The sequence below is a fragment of the Neophocaena asiaeorientalis genome, unplaced genomic scaffold, assembly GCF_003031525.2.
Source record: "Neophocaena asiaeorientalis asiaeorientalis breed wild unplaced genomic scaffold, Neophocaena_asiaeorientalis_V1.1 scaffold82, whole genome shotgun sequence".
Lineage (NCBI taxonomy): Eukaryota > Metazoa > Chordata > Mammalia > Artiodactyla > Phocoenidae > Neophocaena > Neophocaena asiaeorientalis.
Window position 1 is genome coordinate 9604007 of NW_020173068.1, and position 26773 is coordinate 9630779.

General features: G+C 50.7%; 1 long non-coding RNA gene and 6 other non-coding genes across 13 annotated transcripts; 4 read left to right on the forward strand and 3 right to left on the reverse strand.

The window, feature by feature from the left end:
- Nucleotides 1–6402: 6402 nt before the first annotated feature.
- Nucleotides 6403–6534, reverse strand: LOC112398619 (small nucleolar RNA SNORA71). The gene has a single exon (XR_003003026.1). It is a non-coding gene; the product is annotated as a small nucleolar RNA SNORA71 (small nucleolar RNA).
- Nucleotides 6535–8098: 1564 nt separating this feature from the next.
- LOC112398634 (small nucleolar RNA SNORA71) lies at nt 8099–8232 on the reverse strand. Its single transcript, XR_003003041.1, has one exon. It is a non-coding gene; the product is annotated as a small nucleolar RNA SNORA71 (small nucleolar RNA).
- A 1158-nt stretch (nt 8233–9390) lies between these two features.
- Nucleotides 9391–9524, reverse strand: LOC112398620 (small nucleolar RNA SNORA71). The gene has a single exon (XR_003003027.1). It is a non-coding gene; the product is annotated as a small nucleolar RNA SNORA71 (small nucleolar RNA).
- Nucleotides 9525–20112: 10588 nt separating this feature from the next.
- On the forward strand, nt 20113–26449 carry LOC112398536 (uncharacterized). Of its 7 annotated transcripts, none has more exons than XR_003003014.1 (6): nt 20113–20244; nt 21893–22262; nt 22642–22702; nt 23884–23933; nt 25807–25974; nt 26061–26449. It is a non-coding gene; the product is annotated as an uncharacterized LOC112398536 (long non-coding RNA). The 7 variants fall into 7 exon arrangements; XR_003003013.1 differs by lacking the exon at nt 20113–20244 and adding an exon at nt 20580–20717; XR_003003017.1 differs by lacking the exon at nt 20113–20244 and having other exon boundaries at nt 21249–22050; nt 22121–22262.
- Nucleotides 21363–21496, forward strand: LOC112398621 (small nucleolar RNA SNORA71). The gene has a single exon (XR_003003028.1). It is a non-coding gene; the product is annotated as a small nucleolar RNA SNORA71 (small nucleolar RNA).
- Nucleotides 23288–23420, forward strand: LOC112398622 (small nucleolar RNA SNORA71). The gene has a single exon (XR_003003029.1). It is a non-coding gene; the product is annotated as a small nucleolar RNA SNORA71 (small nucleolar RNA).
- LOC112398618 (small nucleolar RNA SNORA71) lies at nt 24973–25107 on the forward strand. The gene has a single exon (XR_003003025.1). It is a non-coding gene; the product is annotated as a small nucleolar RNA SNORA71 (small nucleolar RNA).
- Nucleotides 26450–26773: the final 324 nt, after the last annotated feature.

Here is a 26773-nt window from a genome sequence, read left to right on the forward strand (position 1 = left end):
GGAAGCTGCGAGTGACAGCTGACACACACTTATTTAAACGGATCAGCTGGTCCCCTTGCCTTCTGGACTCCTGGGTTAGCTAGGCCAGCACCACAAGCGGGCAAGTCTTCCTGAAGAAGTACAACACCTGCTGGGCCTCACGCCAGGGCCGGGCCCATCATAGGATACCCTAATAAGCATCATACCTGACAAGCTTAGAAAAAGAATCGATGATGCTTTGGATTATAGGTGACAGACACCCAGCTTGACTGGGTTTATGCAGAATAATAGACTTGATCAGAAAGTTCTTGTAAGCAAAAGCCAACATTGGTGGGAAGATTTTAAAGGCCTGACCAATGATGTTTCTCATGCATGTCCTGTCCACAGCCAAATTCTGACAAAACTGCAGACAGTCTGAAGCCAGAGCCTCAGTGTCCCTTCAACCTCCTCCAAATGGACTGCATTCAATTGTCCCTTAACAATGGGACATATGTTTTGGTCATTATATCAAGAAAGGATCAAAAATTCCTCTTGTGAGAAAGTCACAGCTTTAACAGTGACCAAAAAGTTTATGCTGCAACAGGCGAATAAATCTGACTTTATTGTTCCCTTGTGGTCTTTATCAGACTATTGAAGTTTTCTTTCTCCTTGAGGCAACTTTTTTGGATGTTTTCTAGAAATGTGCTCATTTTGTCAAAGTTAAAATTTTTTTTTTGGCCGCGCCATGCAGCTTGCGGGATCTTAGTTCCCCAGGATTGAACCCTGGCCCCGGCAGTGAGAGCACAGAGTCCTCACCACTGGACCGCCAGGGAATTCCCAAAGTTTAAATTTTTATAGGCGAAAAGTAATCTGTATTTTTTTAAATCCCATTTAGGATCCCACATAGGATTCTGTCCTATGTGCTTCTCCCTTCCTGAAATTATTTTTCTTCATCAGTTTCATGACTTTTCAAAGAACCAACTCTTAGCCATGTTGATCGTTGTATTTTTGCCCTCTGCTTTAGTTTCTGCTCTAATTTTTATCCTCATTACTTCTATTTTTTATTACTTATTAATAAAAATTATTCAGCCTTTCTTCTAATAGAAGCACGTGAGGCATAAACTTCTTCAGAATTACTTTAGCTACATCTCACAAGTACTGGTATGTAGAAATTTTCATTATCATTCAGTTCTAAGTAGTTTCTAATTCCCCTCTGGTTTCATCTTTGATGAGTTATTTTTAAACGTTTTAAATTTTCCAAATATATGGATTTTTCCAAACCCATTTTTGTTGTTATTATCCTTAATTATACTGTAGTATGATACAAATGTGATCTGTATAACTGATTCTTTGGTATTTGTGACTTGTTTTGTAACCTGGAACATAAAAAGTATTTGTAAATGTAGGTGCTTGAGAAAAGCATATATCCTCTAATTTGGGGGTATATGTTTCTAGATATTTATTAACCATTGCATTATACATATCTTAAGTTGTAAAAGGAGGGGAACTATTTTTGCTTTCCTGGAAACTTCAGCATTACAGGTTATACCCTGAAAGCCTCAAGGCCGAAAAAAGACAAAAAAAAAATTGAAGAGAAAACTTCAATAAATAATAATAGCCATCAGTTATTGGACACTTTCTGAAGCCACACCCTACACAGGCTTCCACATACAAGTCTGTTTAATCCTTACCTCACCATATTCCTGTGGAGGTGTGGTTCTCATTTCACAAGGGGAAACGGAGTTCAGGTGATGGAAACCCACATTATGTCACCCTGCTGGGTTAGACCCCAGGTCTGTGACTCGGAAGCCAGTGCTCTCACACCCCCTCCAGGCTGATGCCCCCGATTTACCCAACCCCCCCACCCCCACCATAATCACAGGAATGCAGCGCCAGGCACAGCAGCCCTCTTTGGACTCCTCAAATGACAGCCTTTCTGTAAAGGTGTCCCAGCAACTCCTTTCATGGAACTCAACTCCTTATTTTCTAGACTGGCGCTGTCTGAACTTCCTGCACTGATGGGAATATTCTATGTATCTGCACTGCCCAACCCCGCAGCTACTTGTGGCTACTGAGCACTTGAAATGTGGCTGATAAAACTGAAGACCTGAATTTTAAGTTTTATTAAAAGAGCCACAAGTGTCTGGTGGCTTGCCATAATGGAGAGCAGTTCTAAGCAAGCTCCAGGAGGCACCCCGTTTTGTTTAAAGCTGCATCCCCAACACCTACAGTGCCCAGCAGTGCATGTCCTGTAACGTTTGGTGTGTGGAGACATTATCTATATATTTATTGGTGACCCCTTTTAGGGCACAAACTGTCTTATTCACCACTGTACCCCTATGTCTAATATGATGTCTGGTTAATCTCCCACCAGCTGCTCCAGTGAGGCCTAGTTTCCCAGCCAAGGTTTGTGCCTTACTGACCTTAAGCCTGGTTCCTGGGTCACCCTGGATGAATGCTCTCCTCAGATCTCCTCAGGCCTTACAGACCTGGGATGTCTCCTGCTTCACACACTGCGGTAGAACAGGGCTAGCATGATGACCAGTGCCCGGTGTCCCCAGGAACACTTGTTCAGGACTGGCCTGTGTCCCGCTGCTGCTGTTCCCGCATGGCAGCAAACATCACGCTCAGTCACAGCTATCTCCAGTGGAACCAGACTCCTTCTCTTGGCATCTTTCCAGGCAGCTACAACCAGCTGAATAAAGGTGGCAAACAGAAGTCAGAGGACAGTCCTTGGAGTGAGACAGAAAAAGGACTGCCCGCTTCTGGATGCCTCTACCAGGAACTGGCCAGCAGGGCAGAACATTTCAGCCATGAAGAATGGCCAGCAGGGCAGAACATTTCAGCCATGAAGAATGGCTAGCAGGGCAGAACGTCTCAGCCACGAAGAATGCCTGCCCCAGACCTTCAGGGTGTCAAAGCCACCAGGCAGGCCCGATAGCCTGAATCCTGCCTCAGCTTAGCCAAGGTGGTTTCAATTCCAAATGCAGAAACTGGACAATTAAGTAGAGCCTTTCATCACAGCCTGTGGGTCATACCTCCTCACGTAGACGCCTCCATCTATAAAATGGAGATTAAAAAGTTCACATACATGTCCTCAGTGCAACTGTTGATTTTACCCCAATCACCTCCAAAAGACTGAGTCCACCAATGGCAGCTCCACGTTCACCATTCTCACCTTTACTCAGTAACCTGTCCTCTCAAGTTTACACCATGTATTTTACACCCAGATAAGTTGACCAACTCGTTCCAGTTTGCCCAGGACTTCCCAGGTTTTGGCAATAAAAGTCCCATGTCTGAGAAAGCCCTCAATTCCAGGCAAACTAGGTCAGTTGGTCACACAAGCAGGTATGTACTCACGAGCCAGGCACCCACAGCTTCCCCAATGACATCAGCACCTGTCTCACTCCGGTCCCCATCACCCTTCCCAAGCCCTGGCCTGACTGTTCCTCGACACCCTCAACTCTCACAGGTCCTAACCTGAGCCAACCACCAGCGTTTGTTCACCCCTGTCCTAACAGAACACCTCAAACAACAGCCCACGTGCCAAGCCTCAGGAGCAGGACGGAAAGGCTCAGAGTGGAAACAGGATTTGGCCTGTGACCCACTTTCTCCCTGCCCAGCCTCGCAGGCATGTGGCTTGTTACTGACTTAAAACGCAGGTGGGGTGGGTGCATACGGTTTATTGAATGGATGGGTGGAGAGAAAAGTGATGATGATGAGCCGCTGCCAACTCAAGAGAAAAACTCTTGGTCACTGAAGTCACGCAGGCATGGCAGAGGGACGGGGACCGGCCTTCCTGTCCATGGCGCCCAAGGGCACTGCTGTCGGGACTCAGAGCCAGCTGAAGGAGGCCCCAATCCCCAGTCCCAGCGCTTTGCCCTGATTTCTCGTGCTGAGTGAACAGTTCTCCCATGACACTCTTGAGCAGGCGGCGGGGAGCTCTTCATGTGTGGACCGCACTCTCCACTCTCTGCCCCGCTGGTGTCCACGAACAAAAGGAATCTACAAGAAAGGACAGACGAGACCAACGGCTGGGAGTTCCCATTTGCATAAACTCAAACCAGCCAACCCTCTGGCGGTGGATTCCCAGCCCGTGGCATTAACTCACCTTGGGGAGAAATACCAGCAATGCCAGATCCCAAGTCACCCCAAAGTCACTGACTCATGGCCCTGGGACTTCCTCAACGATCTCCAGATCAAACGCTGACCTAGGAGGGAGAAGAACCATACAAGCATTTAATCTGCAGCACCATCTTCTCCCCAAGTAACATCACTGAGAGGGTCCCAATAGACTAGGCCCTACTAGGTATCACCAGAATAGGACTTCCCTGGTGGTCCAGAGGCTAAGACTCCACGCTCCCCAATGCAGAGGGCCCGGGTTTGATCCCTGGTCAGGGAACTAGATCCCACATGCCGCCAACTAAGACCCAGCACAGCCAAATAAATAAATATTAAAAACAAACAAACAAAAAAAACTGACCTTAGATATCACCAGAATAGACGGGATAACAAAGGAAAACACCTCAAAGGTTCAGTTTTTAGAGTAAACAATTTTCTTTCAAACAGTTCCCGATCAAGGCAACTGGCCAGATACACCAGAGCTCAGTCTGAGCTCACTGTCAGAGACTTTGACACCAAGTTCCCACTGCATCTTGATCAAAGGATGGACCATCGTCCTCAGCAGTTCTCCCACCACTGTCATTACTTCTCTGCCCAGTCCATCCCAAGGCCCCAGTAGCTGTCATCCTATTCTGCAAAGACCCACTTAATATGCCCACCCAAGAAAGGCAAATGAAAGAGAAACTTCCAGAAAGACTCATTAGGTGCCCAGATGAGTGAAAATCAAGACTGCCAGGCCCATTTGAAGGAATAATGAGAAAATATCATTAACGCTTGAGGACACTACACAAGTGACCCCCAACTCAACGTGTGGGACTTTGCACCCAGAGGTTTAAAGTGTCAGGTCTGGGATGGGGGGGGGGATGGGGGGTAGATAAAGTCTTTTCAAAATGGTCATCACCAGCCATTAAATGCTCCAGGCTGGCTGAGGAGCCCCAGGACCAGGGACTAGGCTGTGGGACAGGACAAGCCTCTGATGCAAAGGGGCAGAGGGCAGGTTTGAAAGACAAGGGAAGTCTCAGATTTGTTAGACGGCTACTGAGGACCAGGTGGTTCACAAATATTAGTCTCACTACCTTCACATCATCATGAGATGCGAACAAAAACATCTGGCAAAACAGGATCAAACAGGAGAAACTCAAATGTAGATGGAAGAAAAGGAGCCCTCAGGCCAAAAGTGGGGGGTGAGTGGGACCTGACCTCACCTGTTGTCTGGGAGCCAGACATCCCTCTTGGGAGCACCACGTTGCCTGCAGAGTCTAATAAGTGAAGGCGCCGGGGCAGGGTTGCGGCCTCCACCCAACACATCTGCAGCACAGAAAGGCAGAAGGGCAGCCCCCTGCTGACGGCTGACTACACGGCGGGAGAGTCCTCCTGCCGCACCACATCCTAACATGAACCAGAAAGCAAGCCTTGAGTCTACAGACACAGACTCACAGATCCACAGGCCTGGAATTTCTTCTCTAGTGAACACCTGGGGTCACCCTTTTTAAAAGAGAACCCACCAAAGCACAGATTAAAAGCAGGGGCGACAAAGAGGTTGGTGAGTCAAGGCACTCTTCTCTCATCAGACTGACAAGAGAACTCCTAGGGCTTCTGGCAGACCACGACAAATGGAAGCTTTCTGAATGATTCAGAATTGGCAGAACCCCTCTTTGCTCCTACATCTGGCCCACCTTTATTTTTCTTTCGACACTACTGGCTGCTCCTGGAGAAGCAATACACATTGTGCTCAAGAAACAGTAAAGGGGGGCTCCCCTGGTGGCGCAGCGGTTGAGAGTCCGCCTGCCGATGCAGGGGACGCAGGTTCATGCCCCGGTCCAGGAAGATCCCACATGCTGCAGAGCGGCTGGGCCCATGAGCCATGGCTGCTGAGCCTGCACATCCGGAGCCTGTGCTCAGCAACGGGAAGAGGCCACAACAGTGAGAGGCCCGCGTACAGCAAGAAAAAAAAAAAAGAAAGAAAAAAAAGAAACAGTAAAGGGAAAAAAACCAAGAGTAAAGGAGCAAAGTCAACACACAAACAAGCATGTCGGTCATGGGCTGCCTTGAATAATGTATTATGGGTTGTCATCCATTCCTGTTAAGTTCATAGAACAGAACCCACGATTTACAGTTCTCCCATGTGCCCTTCAGCATTATCTGAACTTATTCCAGTGTGAGGTCCAAATACAAATGTATGGACTGGTTTCTGTCCAGAGGCTCCTTTACTTCAAAGACAAAGTGAACCTCCACAAGTCCGGGGCCCAGCCCGGTCACCATATCACATGTGGGCCGGCAAAGGCCCGTGCTCTGAAGGAAATGGCAGGACCAAAAAGCTAGTGTGTGAAAGCTCCAGGGTTTGGAAGGGACAACTGGGCCCTCCAAACACAGGGAAAGGTCTTTCAGCGACTCCTGTCCCTGCACTATCAGTGACCAGGGCACGGGCAGACCACGATCACTTTCGATGCAGGAACAGAAAAGGGCAGAAAGAGCCAGGAAGGACGGGAGGCTGGAGCCAGGGGCCTGGGTCAGGGAGAGCAGCCCAGCCTAGCCGGGTCCCAGCAGTTTCTGTCGTGTCCTGCCAAGACCCCACAAAACCTCTCTGCCAGGGGGAGTCAAGACACTTCCAGCATAAAAAACTGCAAATGCTTTCGGGCTGAAAAGATCAGGATCATGCGGTCATGGCAACACCATGAAAAATTTTTTAGAACTTTTGCTGCTATCCCAGCTTTGCTCTTCAGATGAAGATGTGGAGTCTGAGATGGGGTCACAGCACTAGACAGGTTGAGAGGCGGGACCAGTCTCCATCACAACGGTACTTGCACTGACACCCCAGGGCTCAGAAGGGAGATGCCCCGGGGAGCCCTTCACTCAAGCAGGTTTCTAGGGCCCTCCCCTAGGCATGTGGGGGACTGCCCCACAGCAAGATGCTACTGTCACCGCACTTCCCCTTACACGATCACCCAAGCCCCAGAAAACACACACGTGACTTTACAAAAAACACAACATTCCAGAGGAAGGTCCAAAAGCCTTACCTGGGCCCCCAGGGCCTAGCGCCTGGCTGACACGAAGATGATGCCTCCCGTGGAGCCTCTGTGCACACAGACCCAGCTGCAAAGGAAAATCGGTGAACGGGCACTCACAGCAGGCCCTGGGGGACGCACAGAACACTTGGCACAGCAGCTGACAGTCTCTAGCACCCACGAAGGCAGGCTGTTACTGCAGTACCTGAACGGCCACACCACGGTCTCAGGAACAAGGATGATTTAAACCTAGGAGGGGGTCTGCAGGTCATCTCTGACAGGAATAATACCTACGTTACCCTATGTGCCAACTGTGATCAATTTGCTGCTAACCGGTCTGCAGGCTGTGGCTGCCTGGCAATGACTGGAATGGACCGGGAGGGGTAACAGGTGGGGGGAGGGCCCCGTGCCTGCTACGTAGTATAAGAGCGACTTACATATGCATCCTCAACTATACTGGGCTTTGTCCAGGTCGGTCACTAGAAAATCACCCACAGCGGACCACAGGCCCTGCTCATGACCAGCAAGTCTACCTAGATCATAGTAAGTCTACCTTTCATTACAGAAACAATTCCAGTGGAGAAAAGGAGGCTGACCCGGCAGGCTGGCTTGCTGGAGGGCTTAGTTCCCTGACACTCTGCAATGGGAGGAGCCCTGTCGCCTCACAACAGATGGGTCATCTCCACCTCTTTGGGGTTTTTTTTTGGTCTAGGTGCTGTGCATCAGGCACCAGATGCAACGCAAAACAAGGAGGCGCTGCCCTCAAGATTACAGCATAAGGGCCCCGATCAGCAAATCAACACTTTCTAGGTGCGATCAGCACTGAGGGGCGGGGCTGAGGATGCGGGATGAGGAAGGGGTGCGATGGGGAATCAGAGAAAACGTCCAGAGGGGAGCCCTCCACTGCCAGCCTGTGAACTGCTAAGGCAGGGCCCTGTTTGGGAAAAGGGGCACTCAGTGAGCACACAGCGCCAGGGACCAGGAAGCAACACAAATCAGTGGGAAGAAAGACATGTACGAAAGCTCCAGAGTTTGCAAGGGACAGGAATGAACCCTCCAAACACGGGGAAAGGCTTTCAGCAACTCCTCTCCCTGCACTATCAATGACCAGGGCACGGGCAGCCCACGATCACTTCCGAATGCAGGGGCAGAAAAGGGCAGTGAGGCAGCAGAGAAGGGAGGCCACTGCCAGCATCCTGGGAAGCGGCCTGGCCTAGGAACAGACCAGCAGACAGGTCACTGACCAGACTTCCAGCCTAAGATGACAGAATCACCCGATTATTCACCAGTCCCTGCCAAGAGCTGAAGAGAAGACTAACGGCAGAAATACTGAGAACTCTTAGGTCCTGAAGGAATGTGTGTAAGTGGCACCAGGATTGAACACCTGACAGAATTCTCGCTCAGGCTCACAGAAGAGCACTTGGCTGGTCACTGGATATGAATCTCTATCCTCTCAACATCACAGCAGCCTCCATCCAGGCTCTCAGGAGCAGAAGGGGGCCCAAGCCTCCACTAAACCCTCACTCTCCACACCTCAGCACCCAACATCTCTGGCCTCACAGCCTGCACACAACTCAAGTACTAGAGAACGGGCGGGACACCACTTACCTGGGACTCAGTCCCGGCTCTCCCTGACGACACGTCTCACGCAACAGCAGCCATGTGACACTCCCGCAGGGGACAAGAAGCCATCATGTGATCTGCCCAACTGGCAGGAAACCATTATGCTCATCGACAGGAAAACACGGTGTGTGTGTTGGGGGGATTCGGGTCTTAGGCAATGAACGCACTACAGCCTGACTCCCTCCATCCTCAGACTGCTTCATGCTTGGTCACTGCTAGTCACTGAAGGCTGTCCTGTATGGAAGGGACAAGTATGGGTCCCCTGAACATGGGGAAAATCTTGCAACTTTTCCTCGGCCCATATTACCACTGACCAGGACACAGGCAGCCTGTAACCACTTCAAATCCAGAGGCAGAAAAGAACACAGGGCTGCTGAGACTGGAGACCAGGGTCAGAAGACCACAGCTGTGGCAAGACCCACTCCCATTCTCCTTTTTTAAAGCCTCAGAGAAACCAGCACCAAGCCAGGCAGAGGGCACTCAACAGACACCAGGTGCCAGGAAACATCTGAAGAGGTGCTGGGGGGAATTCCCTGGAGGTCCAGTGGTTAGGACTCCGTGCGCTTTCACTGCCACGGCCTTGATTCAATTCCTGGTCAGGGAACTAAGATCCGGCAAGCCGTGCGGTGTGCAGTAATTATTAAAATAGTAAAATAATAGAAACGCGGCGAGAGGACGGCCGAGTGGGACAGCTCCAGAGTTGGGAAGGGACAGGAGTGAACCCTCCAAACACGGGGAAACACTTTCAGCAACGCCTCTGCCGGCACTACCAGTGACCAGGGCACGGCCAGCCCACAATCACTTCCGAATGCAGGGACAACAAAGGGCAGAAGAAGAGCCAGGCAGAGGAGCCCATGTCAGCAGCCGGCGCTCCGCCCAGGCAGGGGAAAGCTGCCCAGCCAAGCCCGGGACCCCAACACTATCCTCACTCCGTGGAAAGACTCCATCTCCCCTCATCAACAGAGGCCACAGGAAGACCAACTTCTCGTAAAAATGCCTCAAGTACTCCTCCACCCACAAAATACCAACTAAGTACCTACTAACCACTTGCCAGGCACTGGGGGTTCAAAGACACAGACCAGGCCTCTGCCCTCCCGCACTGCTTGCTGTTTCCCCCCTGGAAGGAAAGGAAAGCTCAGGAGAATGAAGTAACTCACCCGAGGTTCCACGGCTAACGAGGGGCTGCGTCAGCACCTGAACTCAGGCCTTTCTGGCCCCCAAACCCAGCCCCACTCTCCTGCACAAGGCTTTGCAAGACAGTTCCAGAACCCGCTGAGCCCAGGGACCACCCCGTCTGCAGCGGGGCAGGAAGGCCACAGCCCCCAGTTCAAGGCCCTCAGGAGCAGCATTTGCCCAAGGGACTGGGGCGCCCTCACTTTAAAGCTCAAACACCCGTTTGGAAAATGGAGGTTTCAACACTTTCCCTTAAAGCTTATTCGGGGGAAATGGGCTAACGCTCACCAGAGTATTTGGCCGGTAACCGACGAGCGGCTTTGGGGCCTGAAACGCTGGAGTCGGAGGTGATGGGCAGTGAATCAGGGGCTCTGGCGCCTCTCCGGCCAGGTTCACACGGGCTCTGCACGACCTCCTGCGGGACCTGGGGCCCACGCGGCACCCGACCGGTCTCTCAACATCAGCGGGCACAAGTCTTCCCACGGGGCGGGTGAGGCTCCGAGACGGCGCCGGCCGGTGACGCGGTGACCCGAAGCCTCTTTGTCGAAGACACGAGGGCCGAGAAGTCGACACGTGGCCCTCCCCGCCCCCTCGGGCCTCAGTTTCCCCTTAGGGTGGGGGGAGGGGGCGGAGCAGACCACGTGCCCAGCGCCCCCCTCAGTAACGCACCCGGGGCGCCGTGAGAGATGGCGCGGGACAGAGGAGGAAACACAGCAGCCAGTGTGGGAAGGTGCGGATGTCAGCGGATGTTGGGAGATGGCGTGGATCCAAGAGAAACAGAAGCCACCGGAACCGGGAACCTCCTCCACCCGCTCAGCGGCGGCGGAACTGCAGCGGACACGAGGCCTGCGGCCTAGAGCGGCGTCGCCGGGCGCGGATCCCTCGCTCGCGGTCCTGCAGCGACCTCTGGTGGATCGGAGCCCGAGTTCTGCGTCAGGATGACTTGGTAATTTCCAGAAGCAGTCTGAAATTTTGAAAATAACATTCCCTCACCTGTTTTGCTTTTCTGCGTGTGTTCTGTTTGTTGTCACTGATATGTCATTAATTTGTAGGAATGGTGACTCTTCCACATGAGGAGCTTTAATTAGCAAAAGCTCTTTCTTTTTTATTTTTAATATCCAAGTGTAGTTGATTAATAATGTTGTGTTAGCTTCAGGTGTACAGCGGAGTGATTCAGTTATACAGTTACATATATATATATATTCGTTTTCAAATTCTTTTCCCATTTAGGTTATTACAGAGTATTGAGCAGAGTTACCCCTGCTATACAGTAGATCCTTGTTGGTTATCCATTCTAAATATAGCAGTGTGTACATGTCAATCCCAATCTCCCAATCTATACCTCCCCTGCCACCCTTTCCTGCTGGTAATCATAAATTCGTTCTCTAAGTCTGTGTTTCTGTTTTGTAAATGAGTTTGTTTGACCATTTTTTTAAGATTCCACACGTAAGCAATATCCTATGATATTTGTCTTTGTCTGATACTTCACTTAGTATGACAATCTCCAGGTCCATCCATGTTGCTGCAAATGGCATTATTTCATTCTTTTTAATGGCTGAGTAGTATTCCATTGTATATCTGTACCACATCTTCTTTAACCATTCATCTGTTGATGGATATTTAGGTTGAAGAACCCATGTATTGTGTGGACAATAGGCATCTTATCCGATTGACCATTGTATTGAGTTTAGTGGCTGGCACAGCTGAACAAATGAATGAATTCTGGCCGTATAGTTATTTGGACACATCATCAGACTAAAATATTGTTCAGATGACCTGAAACTGGATCATGAGGGTGACAAGGAGATAAGCCTACAGAGGTGGGCAGGTGCTTTGCTAAAATGCCATCCTAAAAGTAAAAGCAGTCTTGAATCAGAGGGACTTGATCAAATTTGCATTTTGGGGACCTGGTCAGATTTGCATTGTGCCAGAGAAGACAGACAGAGGTCCCATACTCCCGATGGCACTGCAGAGAGGCTTGAGAGGGGGGCTCACGGCCCCTAATCCCACAAGCACTAACACTGCCTGCATCCTAGGCGGGGTGTATCTCTCAGACCTGAGGCAACCCCGCCACTAACTTGGTCCACATTCTGAAGTGCAAACAGCCCACGCTTGTGTCCGAGCAAGCGTCTCCCCTCTTCAGATTCCTGGCACTTCACTAAGTCAGCACAATGTGGAAATCCAGGCCTGACCGATGCAGCGGAGAAGGAAATGGGGTGGGGGGGCCTCTGAGGGTGAGAACACTCCATCTTCTGTACCTGAGAGGAGCCTGTGGGATTCTAACACTGTGAGAACATTGGGGATCTCTGTGATGAGGAGGGGCCATGGGATGCTGTGGCTGGGAGGATACTGGACAAAGGGGTCAGGTGTGCACACAGCCCCAGTGTCCTCTGCTGCCTCCTGCTCTTGCCCTTACTCTCCCTGTGGCTTTGGCTAAGTGACCTAACTTTGCCCAGCCTTAGTTTTCCTTTTCTGGAAATGGGCAGAGTCTTAGTCCCCCCTCCCCCAACAGTGTTGCTGTGAGAATTAAGTGAAACAAGCACACCGAGAACACAGCACAGAGCAGATGGCCAAGCGCGGTAGTTGCTATACTTTGGTATTTCTGAGAAAGCCCAGGGCTTCTGTCACTGTGAGGACACCGTGAGATTATTTATGAGGCAGAGAGAGTGTGCTGTATTTGAAGAGCCTAAGGCAGCATTCTCCAGTAGAAACATAATGCCGGCCGGCCGCATGTGTAATTTTAAACCTTCCAGGAGCCACATTAAAAAGGTACCAAATGTACAGAACATATAAACAACAAGGTCCTACTGCACAGCACAGCGAACTATATTCAATATCCTAGGATAAACCATAATGGAAAAGACTAAAAAACAATGTATATATGTGCATAACTGATTCACTTTGCTGTACAGCAGAAATTAACACAACATTGTAAATCAATTCTACTTCAATAAAAATAAATAAATTAAAGATAAAAAATTTAGGGACTTCCCTGGCAATCCAGTGGTTAAGACTCCATGCTTCCACTGCAGGGGGCACAAGTTCCATCCCTGGTTAGGGAACTAAGCTCCCACATGCCACATGAGGTATGGCCAAAAATTTTTTTTTTAATTTAAAAAAATAAATAAATAAGGCTTCCCTGGTGGCGCAGTGGTTGAGAGTCCGCCTGCCGATGCAGGGGACACGGGTTCATGCCCCGATCCGGGAAGATCCCACATGCCGCGGAGTGGCTGGGCCGATGAGCCATGGCCGCTGAGCCTGCGCATCCGGAGCCTGTGCTCGGCAACAGGAGAGGCCACAACAGTGAGAAGTCCGCGTACCGCAAAAAAAAAAAAAGTTCATTGTCTCCTTCAACAAGTGTAAAATCTGGGATAGGACTGTCCACCTGCTGCCCAAGAGGTTCTGCCCTACAGGGAGCCTGCTAGGGGGAGGGGACCCCAAGAAGAAGGCCTGTTCACATCACTGGGGGTACAATCAAAGGGCACCCAGGAGGGGGGTCTCTGAAGAACCCCTGAAACAGGGGCTGAGGGAGAATGCTCAGCATTAATTTCATGACCAGCCTGGAGAGAAATGTTCCCCCATCTCACTCGTCATTCCATCTGATCCTGATCCTGCAGGTACTGGGAGTGGGGGTGGGCTGGGGAGAGTGGGCAGAAACCTGGTGAAGAGAAACACATTTGGATAAGTAAGGGGAGAAGGTTCCCATCCCCTCCCAGCAGACAGCAATCCACCCTGTGCTTGGCGCCAGTTGGTGGAGAGCAGAGAAGTCTGAGCTATCAATGATCATTGAAAACACGATTGATATACGAGACGGACATTTAAAATAATTGAATGAAAACTATGTTCCCCATTTTCAGTAATACAAGACTTGTTACCTAAGAATGATCAGAAGACTGATGACGACTGCCTGATATTTTTCTAGGGACAGTGAAAAGATACTTCCACTTAGAAAGTTTAAAGAGACAGGCAAAAAAAAATTGTTTTTATGATGACATACCAGAAGTCCCTCTTTCAGCATACTGGTCACATTTATAAAGGATTGGGCTGTGGCTGGGAGGCCAACATTCCATCATCTTGGAGTTTGTGACCTCACAGTGGCTGAGAGATTCCTGGAGCCTGGAGATGGGTGGGATGGGGAGATGGGGTCTCGGCTGGCTGGACAGATTGTCCGAAGGAGGTGATGCCCAGGGTCTAGGCTGGAAGCCAGCAGCTGGCCCGGTGAGCCCTGCAGGATCTCCAAGCCCTGTCCCTGCACTAAGAATGCTCAGCATGCTGGTGGTCTTGCTTATTCTGTTCATCTTCCTCCTTGCCGTCTTACTGATTATCTGTTACTGCATCTTTCGGGAGGAATAGGCTTGGGCTCCTGCAGGCTGGGACTGAGGCCCATTGGTAGCTTTGGCCAGTCCAGCCACCCAGGGCCTCTGCTGCCCCATGGCCTGGGTCTGGGCCTGTTTGGGAGCCTCCAGCAGCCCCCAGGCCCTCACTGGATGCTCAGACACACTGAGGTGAGACAGAGGGTCTCCCCACCAGGGTCAGTCCCCACCGAGGTGTCAGCATCCCCTCCTCCCTGTGTCCCCTCGCTGGTCCTCTGACCCCCACAGCCTCTTTGTCACTAGTTCTGCTTCTGCTTCATTTTTGTCCTGGGCTGAAGGCCCCTGGTTCCGGAGAGGGGGGTCAATGTTGGCCCAGTGAAAGTCTAAATGGCTCAGGCCTCTGCCATGCAGACAGACAGGAGAAGAGGTGGCCCGTTCCCTTCCCAAACAGGCAGGGCTAGGCCCTGGGGGACCGGAGTCCAAGCGAAAGACTGATAACCTTGGCCGGTGACATCAGACTTTCCTTCTATCTGCGGTGGACAATCCTTGAAAACAACCTTCTTGACTAATGAATCTGGATGGTCTTAGCTAATTAACTTGGGTTTCCCTGAACAACAACTTTGGACCTCCTTTGCTAACTAAATAACTGAGATGTTTGTGGCTAATTATACTTAAGCTTTCCTGGCTTGAGAATCATGAACTTTCTTGCCTGAAGACCTGGGCCTTCCGGGGTAACAATATTTGACTGTGGGTCATTATCTCTCACCATGCTAGCAGACTATATCGATTCTTTACTCTTAAGACCTTGGGTTGTCCTGGCCAAGGGCAGCAGACATCCCTGACTACTTTTCTGGGACTTCTAGGATAAAAATAGAAGAATTCTTCTATGATTTCACCATTACATGTGATATTGACTGATGGTTTATGATGTATATTCTATTTTTAGAATTTTAAGACTCAAAGTTATGAATGAATAGTAATTTTTATCAAATTATGTTAATCATGATGATGACGGTGATAGCTAAAGTGCATTACTAGCTGATGATAAGCCAAAAGCTAAAAAAAAAAGCACTTATGGTATTCATGTATTTCAATGCATTATTTTACCTAATTTAAAATTTTTGAATTGTAAAGTACACATAACATAAAATTTACCATCTTAATCATTTTTATTTTATTTCTTTATTTTTGGCTGCATTGAGTCTTCATTGCTGCATGTGGGCTTTCCCTAGTTGCGGTGAGCAGGGGCTACTCTTCGTTGTGGTACGCACGCAGGCTTCTCATTGCGGTGGCTTCTCTTGTTGCGGAGCACGGGCTCTAGAGTGCAGGCTCAGTAGTCGTGGTGCACAGGCTTAGTTGTTCCGCGGCACGTGAGATCTCCCCGGACCAGTGCTCGAACCCGTGTCCCCTGCATTGGCAGGTGGATTCTTAACCACTGCACCACGAGCAAAGCCCCAGTCATTTTTAAATACTCAGTTCAGTAGTGTCAGGTACATTCCCAGCATTGTACAATCAATCCCCAGAACTCTTTTCTTCTTTCAAGCTGAAACGCTGTACCTATTAAACACTAACTCCCTATTCCCCACTATCCCCAGCCCCTGACCACCACCATTCTACTTTCTGTCTCTGAATCTGACTACTCTGGGTACCTCATATAAGTGGAATCATGTAGTATTTGTCCTTTTATAACTGGCTTATTTTACTTAACGTAATATTATTAAGGTTCATCCATGTTGTAGCATTTGTCAGAATTCCCTTCTTTTTTAAGGCTGAATAATATTCCATTGTATGTGGAGACCACATTTTGTTTATCCGCTCATCCATCAATGGACACTTGAGTAGCTTCTACCTTCTGGCTATCGTGACTAGTACTGCTATGCACACGGGTGGACAAATATCCCTTTAAGACCCTGCGTTCATTTGTTTCGAGGATAAGTGGAATTGTTGGATCCTATGGCAATTCTGTTTTTAATTTTTTGAGCAACCACCATCCTATTTTCCATGGTGGCACCATTTTGCATATTTTATCTACTTTGAAGTTGAAAACTTGGGGTTCAGAAGGATTAAGTAGCTTGCTAATGTGTAAAACGTGGTAGAGAAAAATTTCAAGTATGTCTATTGAATTCGTTTCCTAGGGCTGCCATAAGAAATTACCGCAAACTGGGTGGCTTAAAACAGAAATTTATTCTCTCACTATTCTGGAGGTTGGAAGTCTGAAATCAACATGTCAGCAGGGCCATGCTCCCTCTAAAACTCTGGGTGGGAGTCTTCTTCCTTTTCCTAGTGCTTGGTGGTGTCCATCAATCCTGCAGCTGTGTCACTCCAATCTCTGGCATTCTCCTGGGGTGTCTTTCTCCTCACTTATAAGGACACCAGTCATGTTGGATTAATGGTCCTTCCTCCTGCAACATGACCTCATCTTAACTTACATCTTAGTTACATCTGCAAATACTATTTCCACATCAGGTCACATTCCCAGGTACCAGGTGTTAGGACTACAACATAACACCTTTTGGGGGTACATAACTTAATCCATCATATCTGTCTTCCTCCAAATTCTGTGATATTTACCATACTTTTGACCTCTTAATGTGATAAACTACTAGACTTCCCAATTGAAAGCCATGCTTGCATTTATGGGACAGAACTTACTTGCTATTAGTGGATTATTAGACTATAAGCTTGGAGGAAGGCAGATACAATAGGCTTCTTTCTTTCATCCCTTTGCCTCCAGTCATTATACAAAAACAAAAACAAAAAACAGTATTGGAAAAGTGGTATAGCTTTTCCAGTGCCTTTATGGGGAAAAATCATTCGAACAGTTGTTTGGGGAATTATTTAGGTGGTAGTTTTTGTTGTTCTTTTCTCAATTTCCTGCCAATCAGGCTGTTGTTGACATCTGTTGGACACACCCACCAGCACAGTGCCCCATAGAGCGGAAGCGCTTATTTACCATGTATTGAATGAATGAATGAATAGAAGGTTCATTGGCTCAGCAGTGCCCCTGCCCCCTTTTTGCTGCTACTGTTATGTCTTGATGACCAGTGGCTCCAAGTGGCTGGTGGCTCTCCCTCCCCCTACAGCCTCCTTAAGCCCCCTGTGTCCACTCCTGAAAGAGCCTTGGTCCAGACAGACCTAATCACCAGCCTACTCCTGCCTGGGTAGGTCCCTAACACACTCCCTTCTGGCAAAAGACCCACTTGAAACATCCATCCTTTCTGGAGCTTGCAGAGAGTGCACTGCAGTTTTGTTTTGTTTTTAACGTCTGCAGACACGTTGCTGACTGACAAATAAGGACAAGCCACTGATCATGGACCGTTATCTGAACGCCAAGAGCAAAGGTTGTCGTAACACATTTATTTCAAGACCTCAGCATGCTGCCCTGTTTGCTGGAATCTCCATTTAGGTAGGCCAGTGTTGTAGATGGGAAAGTCATCTGAGATAAGCACGCAGTGCCTCATGCAATGCCAACCTCCCCACCCCCACCCCCACTGATGGAATACCTTAATAACTGGCCATTTAGGATAAGTTAAGGAAAAGACTTGGGCATTTAGCCAGGAGTGTTGGTGAGAGAAACCTAACTTATGCTAAAAAAAAGAATTACATTCTTAGAAAGCTTATGTAACCGAACAAAAGGAAAGGCAGAGGTGGAACTGGGCTTCCAAGATGACAAACACCAGGGACTGAAATTCCACCAGTACTCTCTGTCCTGCATCTCCCCCTCTCTGTGTGTGTGGATTTCTGACTTTACGTTTACTCCGTTTCTTGTATATGGGGTGGGGGGGACATATGCTACATTTGCCCTGAAGTACATCTCCATACATCTTCCACTGTAGGTAGGCAGGATTGCCACATATGGTTGTGCAGGTTGTGTACTACCCAACTCATGGACGTGCCATTCACATCATAGAGTCTGGCTGAAAAGCAGAGATGTTAGGGATACTTGGCTGAACATAGAAAACACTTGATGTTTTCCTAGCACATCCTTCTCTCGTCCACCAGAGTCACCCTACGTTCTACCATCCTGAAGGGAGGGGTTCAAAAATCTCCATTCTAATCCTTATATGGTGGGCCTTCTAATGAAGACTCTTGGGAATATCTTTAAAGGGCAACACTTTGGGGGAATTTTCCCACAAGCTTCATGAGGACAAGCAACTAAGCCCGTGAGCCACAACTACTGAGCCTGCGTGCTGCAACTACCGAAGCCCGTACGCTGCAACTACTGAAGACTGCACGCCTAGAGCCTGTACTCTGCAACAAGAGAAGCCACCACAATGAGAAGCCCGTGCACCGCAATGAAGAGTAGCCCCTGCTCGCCGCAACTAGAGAAAGCCCGTGCGCAGCAACGAAGACCCAATGCAGCCAAAATAATAAATCGATAAAATAAATAAAAAAAAAAAATAATAAATAAATAAATTTATCCCGACAGGAGGGGAAACTGAGGCCCGAGGGGGGAGCTCCGGCCGCAGGTCACCTCGGAGTCCTTGTTCACTCCCTGTTCTGAGCCCGTCACCTCCGCCGCGTGTGGACCTTTCGGGACTCGTGTCCTAGACAAAGAGGCCTCGGGTCACCGCGCCACCGGCCGGCGCCGCTTCGGAGCGTCAGGTCCCCTGGCCCCACCCGCCCCGTGGGAAGACTTGTGCCCGCTGATGTCGAGAGACCGGTCAGCCTGTGCTCCCTCTCCCCGCCCCCGACAGGAGGGGAAACTGAGGCCCGAGGGGGGGGAGCTCCGGCCGCAGGTCACCTCGGAGCCCTTGTTCACTCCCTGTTCTGAGCCCGTCACCTCCGCCGCGTGTGGACCTTTCGGGACTAGACACCTGGGTATGATGTTTTCTTTGTGGGAAGATTGTTAACTGATTCAATTTTTTTAAGTGTTATGAAATTATTTAGGTTTTCTATTTTTCCTTAAGGCAATTCTGTTAAATATATTCCAGGAATGCATTCATTTTACCTAAATTTAAAATTTTATGGGCAAAAAGTCAAACATATTGTTCTCTAGCTTTTTACCCTCTGCTGACTGTACAAAGCCCCTTTTCCCATTCCTAAAGTTGTTTGGCTATGTTGCTCTAAATATGGTTAGGCTCATTTTCTGCCATTTTGGTTTCTACCCATTGTTTTATTGATTTTACTTTATTTGGATCATTTCAATTGTCCTTTTCCTCATTTTTTTAAGCCCTCAGGAACCAAGAGCAAACTGAGACACATGGACTTTTTCTTACATTTCAGAATCAAGTGAGTGCCTCTCCCATTGCAACAATGAGAATTTCTTTCTTCTCTTGTAACATTTAAAGATTCATCTATTACAGGCCATGCAATGAGATGCTCTATCCAGTTTCTAACTTCTTCACATCCAAACACATGTATCCACTCCCCCATCCCTTCCCCTACATCAGCTTGTGCGTCTTCCTTTTCCTCCCGTTTCTGAACATCTTCCCATTCCCCCTTTCTGTTTGAGTCCTTCAAAACCCTGCTAAGGTACACCACCTACAAGAAACCACCTTAGTTTGGAAATTGATTGAAGTATGACTCCACTCATAGCTCCACAACTAGCCTCCAAGCTCCTTTAGGATCCCTGCTCTCTCACACTCGAGATACATAATTAAGGAAGAAAGTATAATTTTCCCAGCTTGGGTCTCACGCCCAACCATTTCTCAGGAGAGGGCAAGACACTATAATTGATATTCCCAATAAGACTGAATTCAACAGGAAAAGTGAATGCCACAAGAAAATCAGGGAGAAGGAGTAGACAGGTCAAAAGTACAGATGTCCTAGCCATTTAATATTCAGATGGGCGGTTGGGAAGAGGAAAGGATGCTTGGAGACTTGGCAGGTCAGAGTTTCCGTTCTCATCCACAAGGGGGCGCGAAAGAACCGCTTGCGCGGGTTCCGCCCTGGGAGCCGCCTCTCTAGGCTGCATCCCGCACCTCAACTGCATTTCCGGTGGCGCTCAACCGCTGGAAGCTGGGTCTTGCGGCCTAGTCGCCGGGAACCGTGCAGTATCTTCTCTCGTCGTCCTGTATGACCTGCAGCCGACAGTCCCGGCGCCCTGGGTGAGTCATTGCGGGGTCGCGCTGCCCAGGGACCCTCGGCGGCCTTCAAGGCCGGTGCTCCGTCTCCCCGCTCCCGACAGGAGGGGAAACTGAGGCCCGAGGGGGGAGCTCCGGCCGCAGGTCACCTCGGAGTCCTTGTTCACTCCCTGTTCTGAGCCCGTCACCTCCGCCGCGTGTGGACCTTTCGGGACTCGTGTCCTAGACAAAGAGGCCTCGGGTCACCGCGCCACCGGCCGGCGCCGCTTCGGAGCGTCAGGTCCCCTGGCCCCACCCGCCCCGTGGGAAGACTTGTGCCCGCTGATGTCGAGAGACCGGTCGGGTGCCGCGTGGGCCCCAGGTCCCGCAGGGGGTCGTGCAGAGCCCGTGTGAACCTGGCCGGAGAGGCGCCAGAGCCCCTGATTCACTGCCCATCACCTCCGACTCCAGCGTTTCAGGCCCCAAAGCCGCTCGTCGGTTACCGGCCAAATACTCTGGTGAGCGTTAGCCCATTTCCCCCGAATAAGCTTTAAGGGAAAGTGTTGAAACCTCCATTTTCCAAACGGGTGTTTGAGCTTTAAAGTGAGGGCGCCCCAGTCCCTTGGGCAAATGCTGCTCCTGAGGGCCTTGAACTGGGGGCTGTGGCCTTCCTGCCCCGCTGCAGACGGGGTGGTCCCTGGGCTCAGCGGGTTCTGGAACTGTCTTGCAAAGCCTTGTGCAGGAGAGTGGGGCTGGGTTTGGGGGCCAGAAAGGCCTGAGTTCAGATGCTGACGCAGCCCCTCGTTAGCCGTGGAACCTCGGGTGAGTTACTTCATTCTCCTGAGCTTTCCTTTCCTTCCAGGGGGGAAACAGCAAGCAGTGCGGGAGGGCAGAGGCCTGGTCTGTGTCTTTGAACCTCCAGTGCCTGGCAAGTGGTTAGTAGGTACTTAGTTGGTATTTTGTGGGTGGAGGAGTACTTGAGGCATTTTTACGAGAAGTTGGTCTTCCTGTGGCCTCTGTTGATGAGGGGAGATGGAGTCTTTCCACGAAGTGAGGATAGTGTTGGGGTCCCGGGCTTGGCTGGGCAGCTTTCCCCTGCCTGGGCGGAGCGCCGGCTGCTGACATGGGCTCCTCTGCCTGGCTCTTCTTCTGCCCTTTGTTGTCCCTGCATTCGGAAGTGATTGTGGGCTGGCCGTGCCCTGGTCACTGGTAGTGCCGGCAGAGGCGTTGCTGAAAGTGTTTCCCCGTGTTTGGAGGGTTCACTCCTGTCCCTTCCCAACTCTGGAGCTGTCCCACTCGGCCGTCCTCCCGCCGCCTTTACATATGCTTCCTGGCCCCTGGTGTCCGGCTTACTGAGTGTTCCCTCTGCGAGGCCCAGTGCTAGTTGCAGAGAAGCTTTTAAAAAAGGAAGATAAAGCATGGGCTGTGTCTAAGGAGCTGTGGGCTGGCTGTGGAGCCACTGTTCGGGTAATTTTCACCAAGGGCTTCCCTCCAGGAAGCCAGGTCTGCCTCCCCCCTCTCCCCTTTCCAGGTCCTTAATCAAGCATGTTTCCTGGTGTGATGTAGTGTGGGAAGTGGCTTGATGTGAGATGAGGGCACTAATCATACTTCATGGAAATCGTTGGTTTTCTTGTTTTTTTGCCTCTCTCTGCTCTGATCTCAAGGTCAGTGTCTGAGTTTTGCCTCTCCGCAGCCTCAGTGTCTGGCAGGTGTCGAGTACTCAGCAACTGTGCAACAACTGCCCAGCAGGAAAGAAGGCAAGGACAGACGCATCCCGGTGAGGTGGCGTGGCCCATCATGTCATGGAGAATCAGGGGAAGACTGCTTGTGAGCCAGCCAGCCAGGGGAGAGGTGGGGGCACTTCCTGTGTTTCCTTTTCTTGGAATTGTTCTTCCTATTGACCAGTATTTATCCCTTGGAGGTCCCTTGGCATGAGATGGAGCCCAGTCCACCAGGGGAGACTTTCCCCATGGCCTGCGGTTATGGTGGCAGGAGCCAGAGCAGTATTGCACTTGGACAAGGCTTCAGTAGACACCAGACCTCACCTCCGCAGGCAGCCTGAGGTGCCTTTACCCCTCCTACCCCACCCCCGGGTCAAGGCCAGACCAGGCCAGGCACGGCCTGTCAGGTGCTGCACGCTCCCAGACCTGTCCTGGACTTCTATCCTGTTCAAGATCCAGCTTCCAGAAGCTGTACAGTGTCATTAGAGTTTGCACAAAAGGTGATCTGAAAAGGCCTCTGCCTCAGATGCAGATGAGCTGTTGTCCCATGTGGAGTAGTAACTTCCGTCCTGTTCATGAGTGGTGGCGTGGCTCGTGGGTGGTAACAGCAGCCCATGTTTGTGAAGTGGCCGCTGTGCACGTACTCGGCCTGGGCTTCCCAGGACGTGCTGTGGCCAGGTGGGATCTAGGTTACTCATCCAGGGCTTCTCGATTGTTGCAGAGGAGACCCTTGAGAGGTGTTCGCATCCTGTCAAGAAGCGGCTGGACCACGTGCTGCTGAGGTGAGCTCTGTTCCCTGGAGATCTGGGGCTTTGCCTCCCTCAAGGTACACGCAGGTCCCGCCGTGGTCCTGGAAGCAGCTAGAGGAGAGACGAGAGTGGCTTCGACCCGGCCCTCAGCGTTACCCTGTCTGGGGCCTTTGGGAACACACCTAGTTCCTCTTTACGTGCTTGTTTCTGAGAGCCCCTGGGGAGCCCTTCCTCCGACTGTTCGTTATGTTGGCAGCAGAATGTGTGAACGGAGGCAGGGAAAGGATTTCTGTATGCCCACCTGTACCCAGGTGTCAGTCACTTCTCTGCCTCCTCCTAACTTTGGGACCTTCTCTTATCGCTGGTTTCATCCTCCATAAAGCAGGACTACAGTGAGACCATTTGTCCTCAGATCACCTAGTCCCTGTCTTTTACAACCTAAGAACTCTGTCACTTTTCTTTCAGAGGTGTCCTCCCTTTGTCTCTCCCTTCCGGCCACGTGGAAGGCTTTTTTGCAGGATTAGAAGCAAATACTGGGTCCTTGTGCTCTGCTAGGCCGACTGCTCTAGGCCTCTGCCATTGGCCTCATTTTTCAGCAAGCCCTCTGTCCTTTTCTGCCCCTGCACTTGGAAGTGATCACGGGCTGCCTGTGGCCTGCATTTTGGTAGTGCAGGCAGAGGAAACATGGTAAGGTTGTCCTGCATTTGGAGGGTTCACATCCTCACCCTGCAGTTCCGGGAGCTTTCCCACACACTCCTGCTTCTTCCCTGCCACACCTCGGGCCTCCAGGGCCTTGGGGTCTATCATGCGTGCATTAGTGTCATTGTTGGGGCATTCGCTTCCTGCCCCTGCTGTTGGGAACCAGGCCCTGTGTGCTGCTTAAGTTCCCCTTGATGCCCAGTTGCTATCAGTCGGCCATGGCACGTTCCCGTAAACCTGGCAATGGCGTCCTTTTCCGCCTTCACTGGTCAATTACACATTGGTCAGCGTTGGCCACCCTGCCATAGGCCACCCATTGTCTCCCTTTTTAGAGTTAACTACTGTTTTTTTTAATGAGGAAATAGTGTGTCTGTTCAGGAAATCATAACAGCCAACATCTGCAGAACGTTTACTGTCTGGTAACTCTTGCACTAAGTCCTTTCCTGGTGCCTGACATGCTCTGCCGTGAGCAGGGACAAGGCGGGTGCTCATCCTTGGCTTCTTGTCTGTTGCAGATGAGTCGGGAGTTGTCATCAGGAGTGGTCTAGACCCCAGTGTCCTTGAGGTAAGATCTCTGGTCCATTCTCCGGAGTGTTGGGTCCTCTGATCCGGTAGTCGTGTGTGTGTGTGCCCAGGGGCTTTGGGTGAAGATGTAGGGGAGCCGAGAGGTGAGCTGAAGGCAGCATCCACGAGTCCCCAGGTCTGCTCACCACCCCAGCTCTGGGCATCCTGGACCACATCTGGCCCTTCACTGTCTGCAGTGGCTGCTGCAGGGGTGGAGCCTCTAGAGTTCCACTGGGGCAATGAGAGTTGTGGGGTATCTGTCCTTCCCTGGAGTGTTGGCAGAAGGATGTTGTGATGGAAAATGGGCGGACCTGGGCATCAGAGATTCCTCCCCTGGCTTTGAATCCCCTTCTGCTGCCAGCTTAGTCAGTGTCCTGTTCAGAACCTTGTTTTCTTCGTCTGAAAAACCAAAGCTGTGTTAGAGGTGACTTTGTGGTTCTTAAGACCACATGATTTCTGTAATTTCCAACTGTAATTTCCCATTTTTGTCCAAAGTGACTTCTCTGGGTTATTTTTTTTTTTGAGTGGATTTTTTACTGTGCTTTTTTTTTTTTTTTAATTTATTTTTGGCTGTGTTGGGTCTTCGTTGCTGTGTACGGGCTTCCTCTAGTTGCGGTGAGCAGGGGCTACCCTTCGTTGTGGTGCGCAGGCTTCTTATTGTCGTGGCTTCTCTTGTTGTGGAGCATGGGCTCTAGGCGCACACGCTTCAGTAGTTGTGGGTTGCGGGCTCTAGAGCGCAGGCTCAGCAGTTGTGGCTCGTGGGCTTAGTCGCTCCGCGGCATGTGGGATCTTCCCCGGCCAGCGCTCAAACCTGTGTCCCTTGCATTGGCAGGCAGATTCTTAACCACTGCGCCACCAGGGAAGCCCCAAAGTGACTTCTCTTTGATTCCCCTTGGTAGAAGGTTCCTGTTGGGCTTTTGCAGGAAAGAATGGCCACTCTGTGGGTCCTGTGCTTGGCTGGGTGGTTTTCCCAGACTCGGTCTACCGTATAGGCCACTGGCACTCCCTTTTCTTCCTGGAGCTCTCTCTGCGTTTTACGCACCTGCATTCAAAAGGTGGCCATGGGCTGTCTGTGCTCTGGTCGTTGATAATGCAGGGAGAGGAATTGTGGAAAGCAATTTCCCGTGTTTGGAGGGTCTACACCTGTCCCTTTCAAATGCTGGCGCTTTCACACACTCCTGCTTCTCTCCAGCCCTTGCTTTCCAGCCCTCAGGCACTGGGGGCTGCTGTGTGACAGGCAGTGACAGGAGACTTCCGAGCTTGGCCTGTCTCGGCTTGGCCTCCTGTTAGCAGAGCCAGGCTACGTCTGTGTCAGGTTTAGATACTTTACGGCTGTAAGGAACCAGGATGAATTACACGTAATGAATACGCACGATGTTGGGTGGTGTATAGTGGTTGCTGTAAGATTTTCAAAGGGAAGCAGCTTGTTGGAGGTGGCGGACCTGGCCTTTGAAGGAGTGGGATGTGATAGGCCGTAGGAGGGTCTTCGGGGGAAGGGAGGAACACGAGGGCGATTTGAGGCTGGGGTGAGCATGAGCACCTGGGAGTCTGGTGTACAGGCAGGAATGACAGTGTGGGGGACGGGACGGCTGCTGGGGGGGGACAGTGTCGGGGACGGGACGGCTGCTGGGGTGGCGGTCCCCGCTCCTGCCACAGGGCTAGGGCCGAGTGGGAAGAGCTCCTGAGAGCAAGCTCTCCAGCCGTCTCTCTGCCAGTTACTACCTTTGCTCTGTCGCCATGAAAAGGCCCATTTTTAAAAGACTGTTCATTTTGACTCTTCTCTGGGAGTTTTGAGATTCCTTTTTGAGCCAGGTTTAGTGTGAAAAGCCCGCAGCTCATGCCTGACTAATTGGGGGCCCTCTCACGCGTGTCAGCTTGAAGGAAGACGAGGTAACGTTGGAGAGTTATCCCTGGTCCCGACCTCCTGCCCCGTGGCCGCCTCATCACTCTGCGGTGCTGCCTTGGAGGACGCCTCAGGGGTGGAAGCTCTGGCCTCAGGATGGTCACCTGGGTCCCAGCTCCCCTGGAAGGGCCTCCTCATGGTGAGTAACTGCCAAGGGGCTAAGTCGGCCTGTGTTTCTGAAATAGAAATTCCAAGCTGCCGGCCTCATGTGACTTCCTCCTTCAGGTTGTTCTGGGGCTGTTCACGGACGCTGGCGTAGCAGAGCGAAGAGGGGTGTTGCCGCCGACCATCACCAGACCTCCTTCTCCTGTTGCCTTAGTACAGTATGGAAGGGCTTTGTCCCTGTGAGCGGGGCAGAGGGAAAGTCCTGGGACTCTGGGGACTTGGGATTCAGAACTGGAGACCTTCAGCTGGCTCTGCCCTTCCCAGCAGGTGCCACAGAGCACTGCGGACCCAGAAGTCTGCTTTCCTTCCGTCTGGACCAGGTCATCCAGTGGCCTCCGTGTCCCCTTGTCTGCTCCTGGTGTAACTTTTTAGAAACAGGAGTTCCCATTGGAGTCTTCTGTGCTGGGCATCGTGTCCTCTAACCCACTTCAATAAATCTTGAAACTGTCTTGCCGCTTTTTATGGTTTTGTTTTCTTTTTTTAATACTTGCTTCTGTGTGCACAGCTGGGTATAGAGACAGTGGGTCACAGGGGCAGGTCTTCCAGGTTTCAGTCATTGAGACTTTCCACTAAGCACACTCCTGAGGCCTGACCTAGGGATGGGGGATGGGATGTAGACTTGACATGGGGTTGAATAATCCCAGGTGCTTCTGGGGGCTCAGGTTTAGCAGAGATGAGAATTGTTGGCGGAGGAATGTTTGCTCCAGGGCTTTGGAAGAGAGGATGAGGGTGCGGTGGACGTACAGACAGTCAGGGGCTGAAGTCCTCCAGGA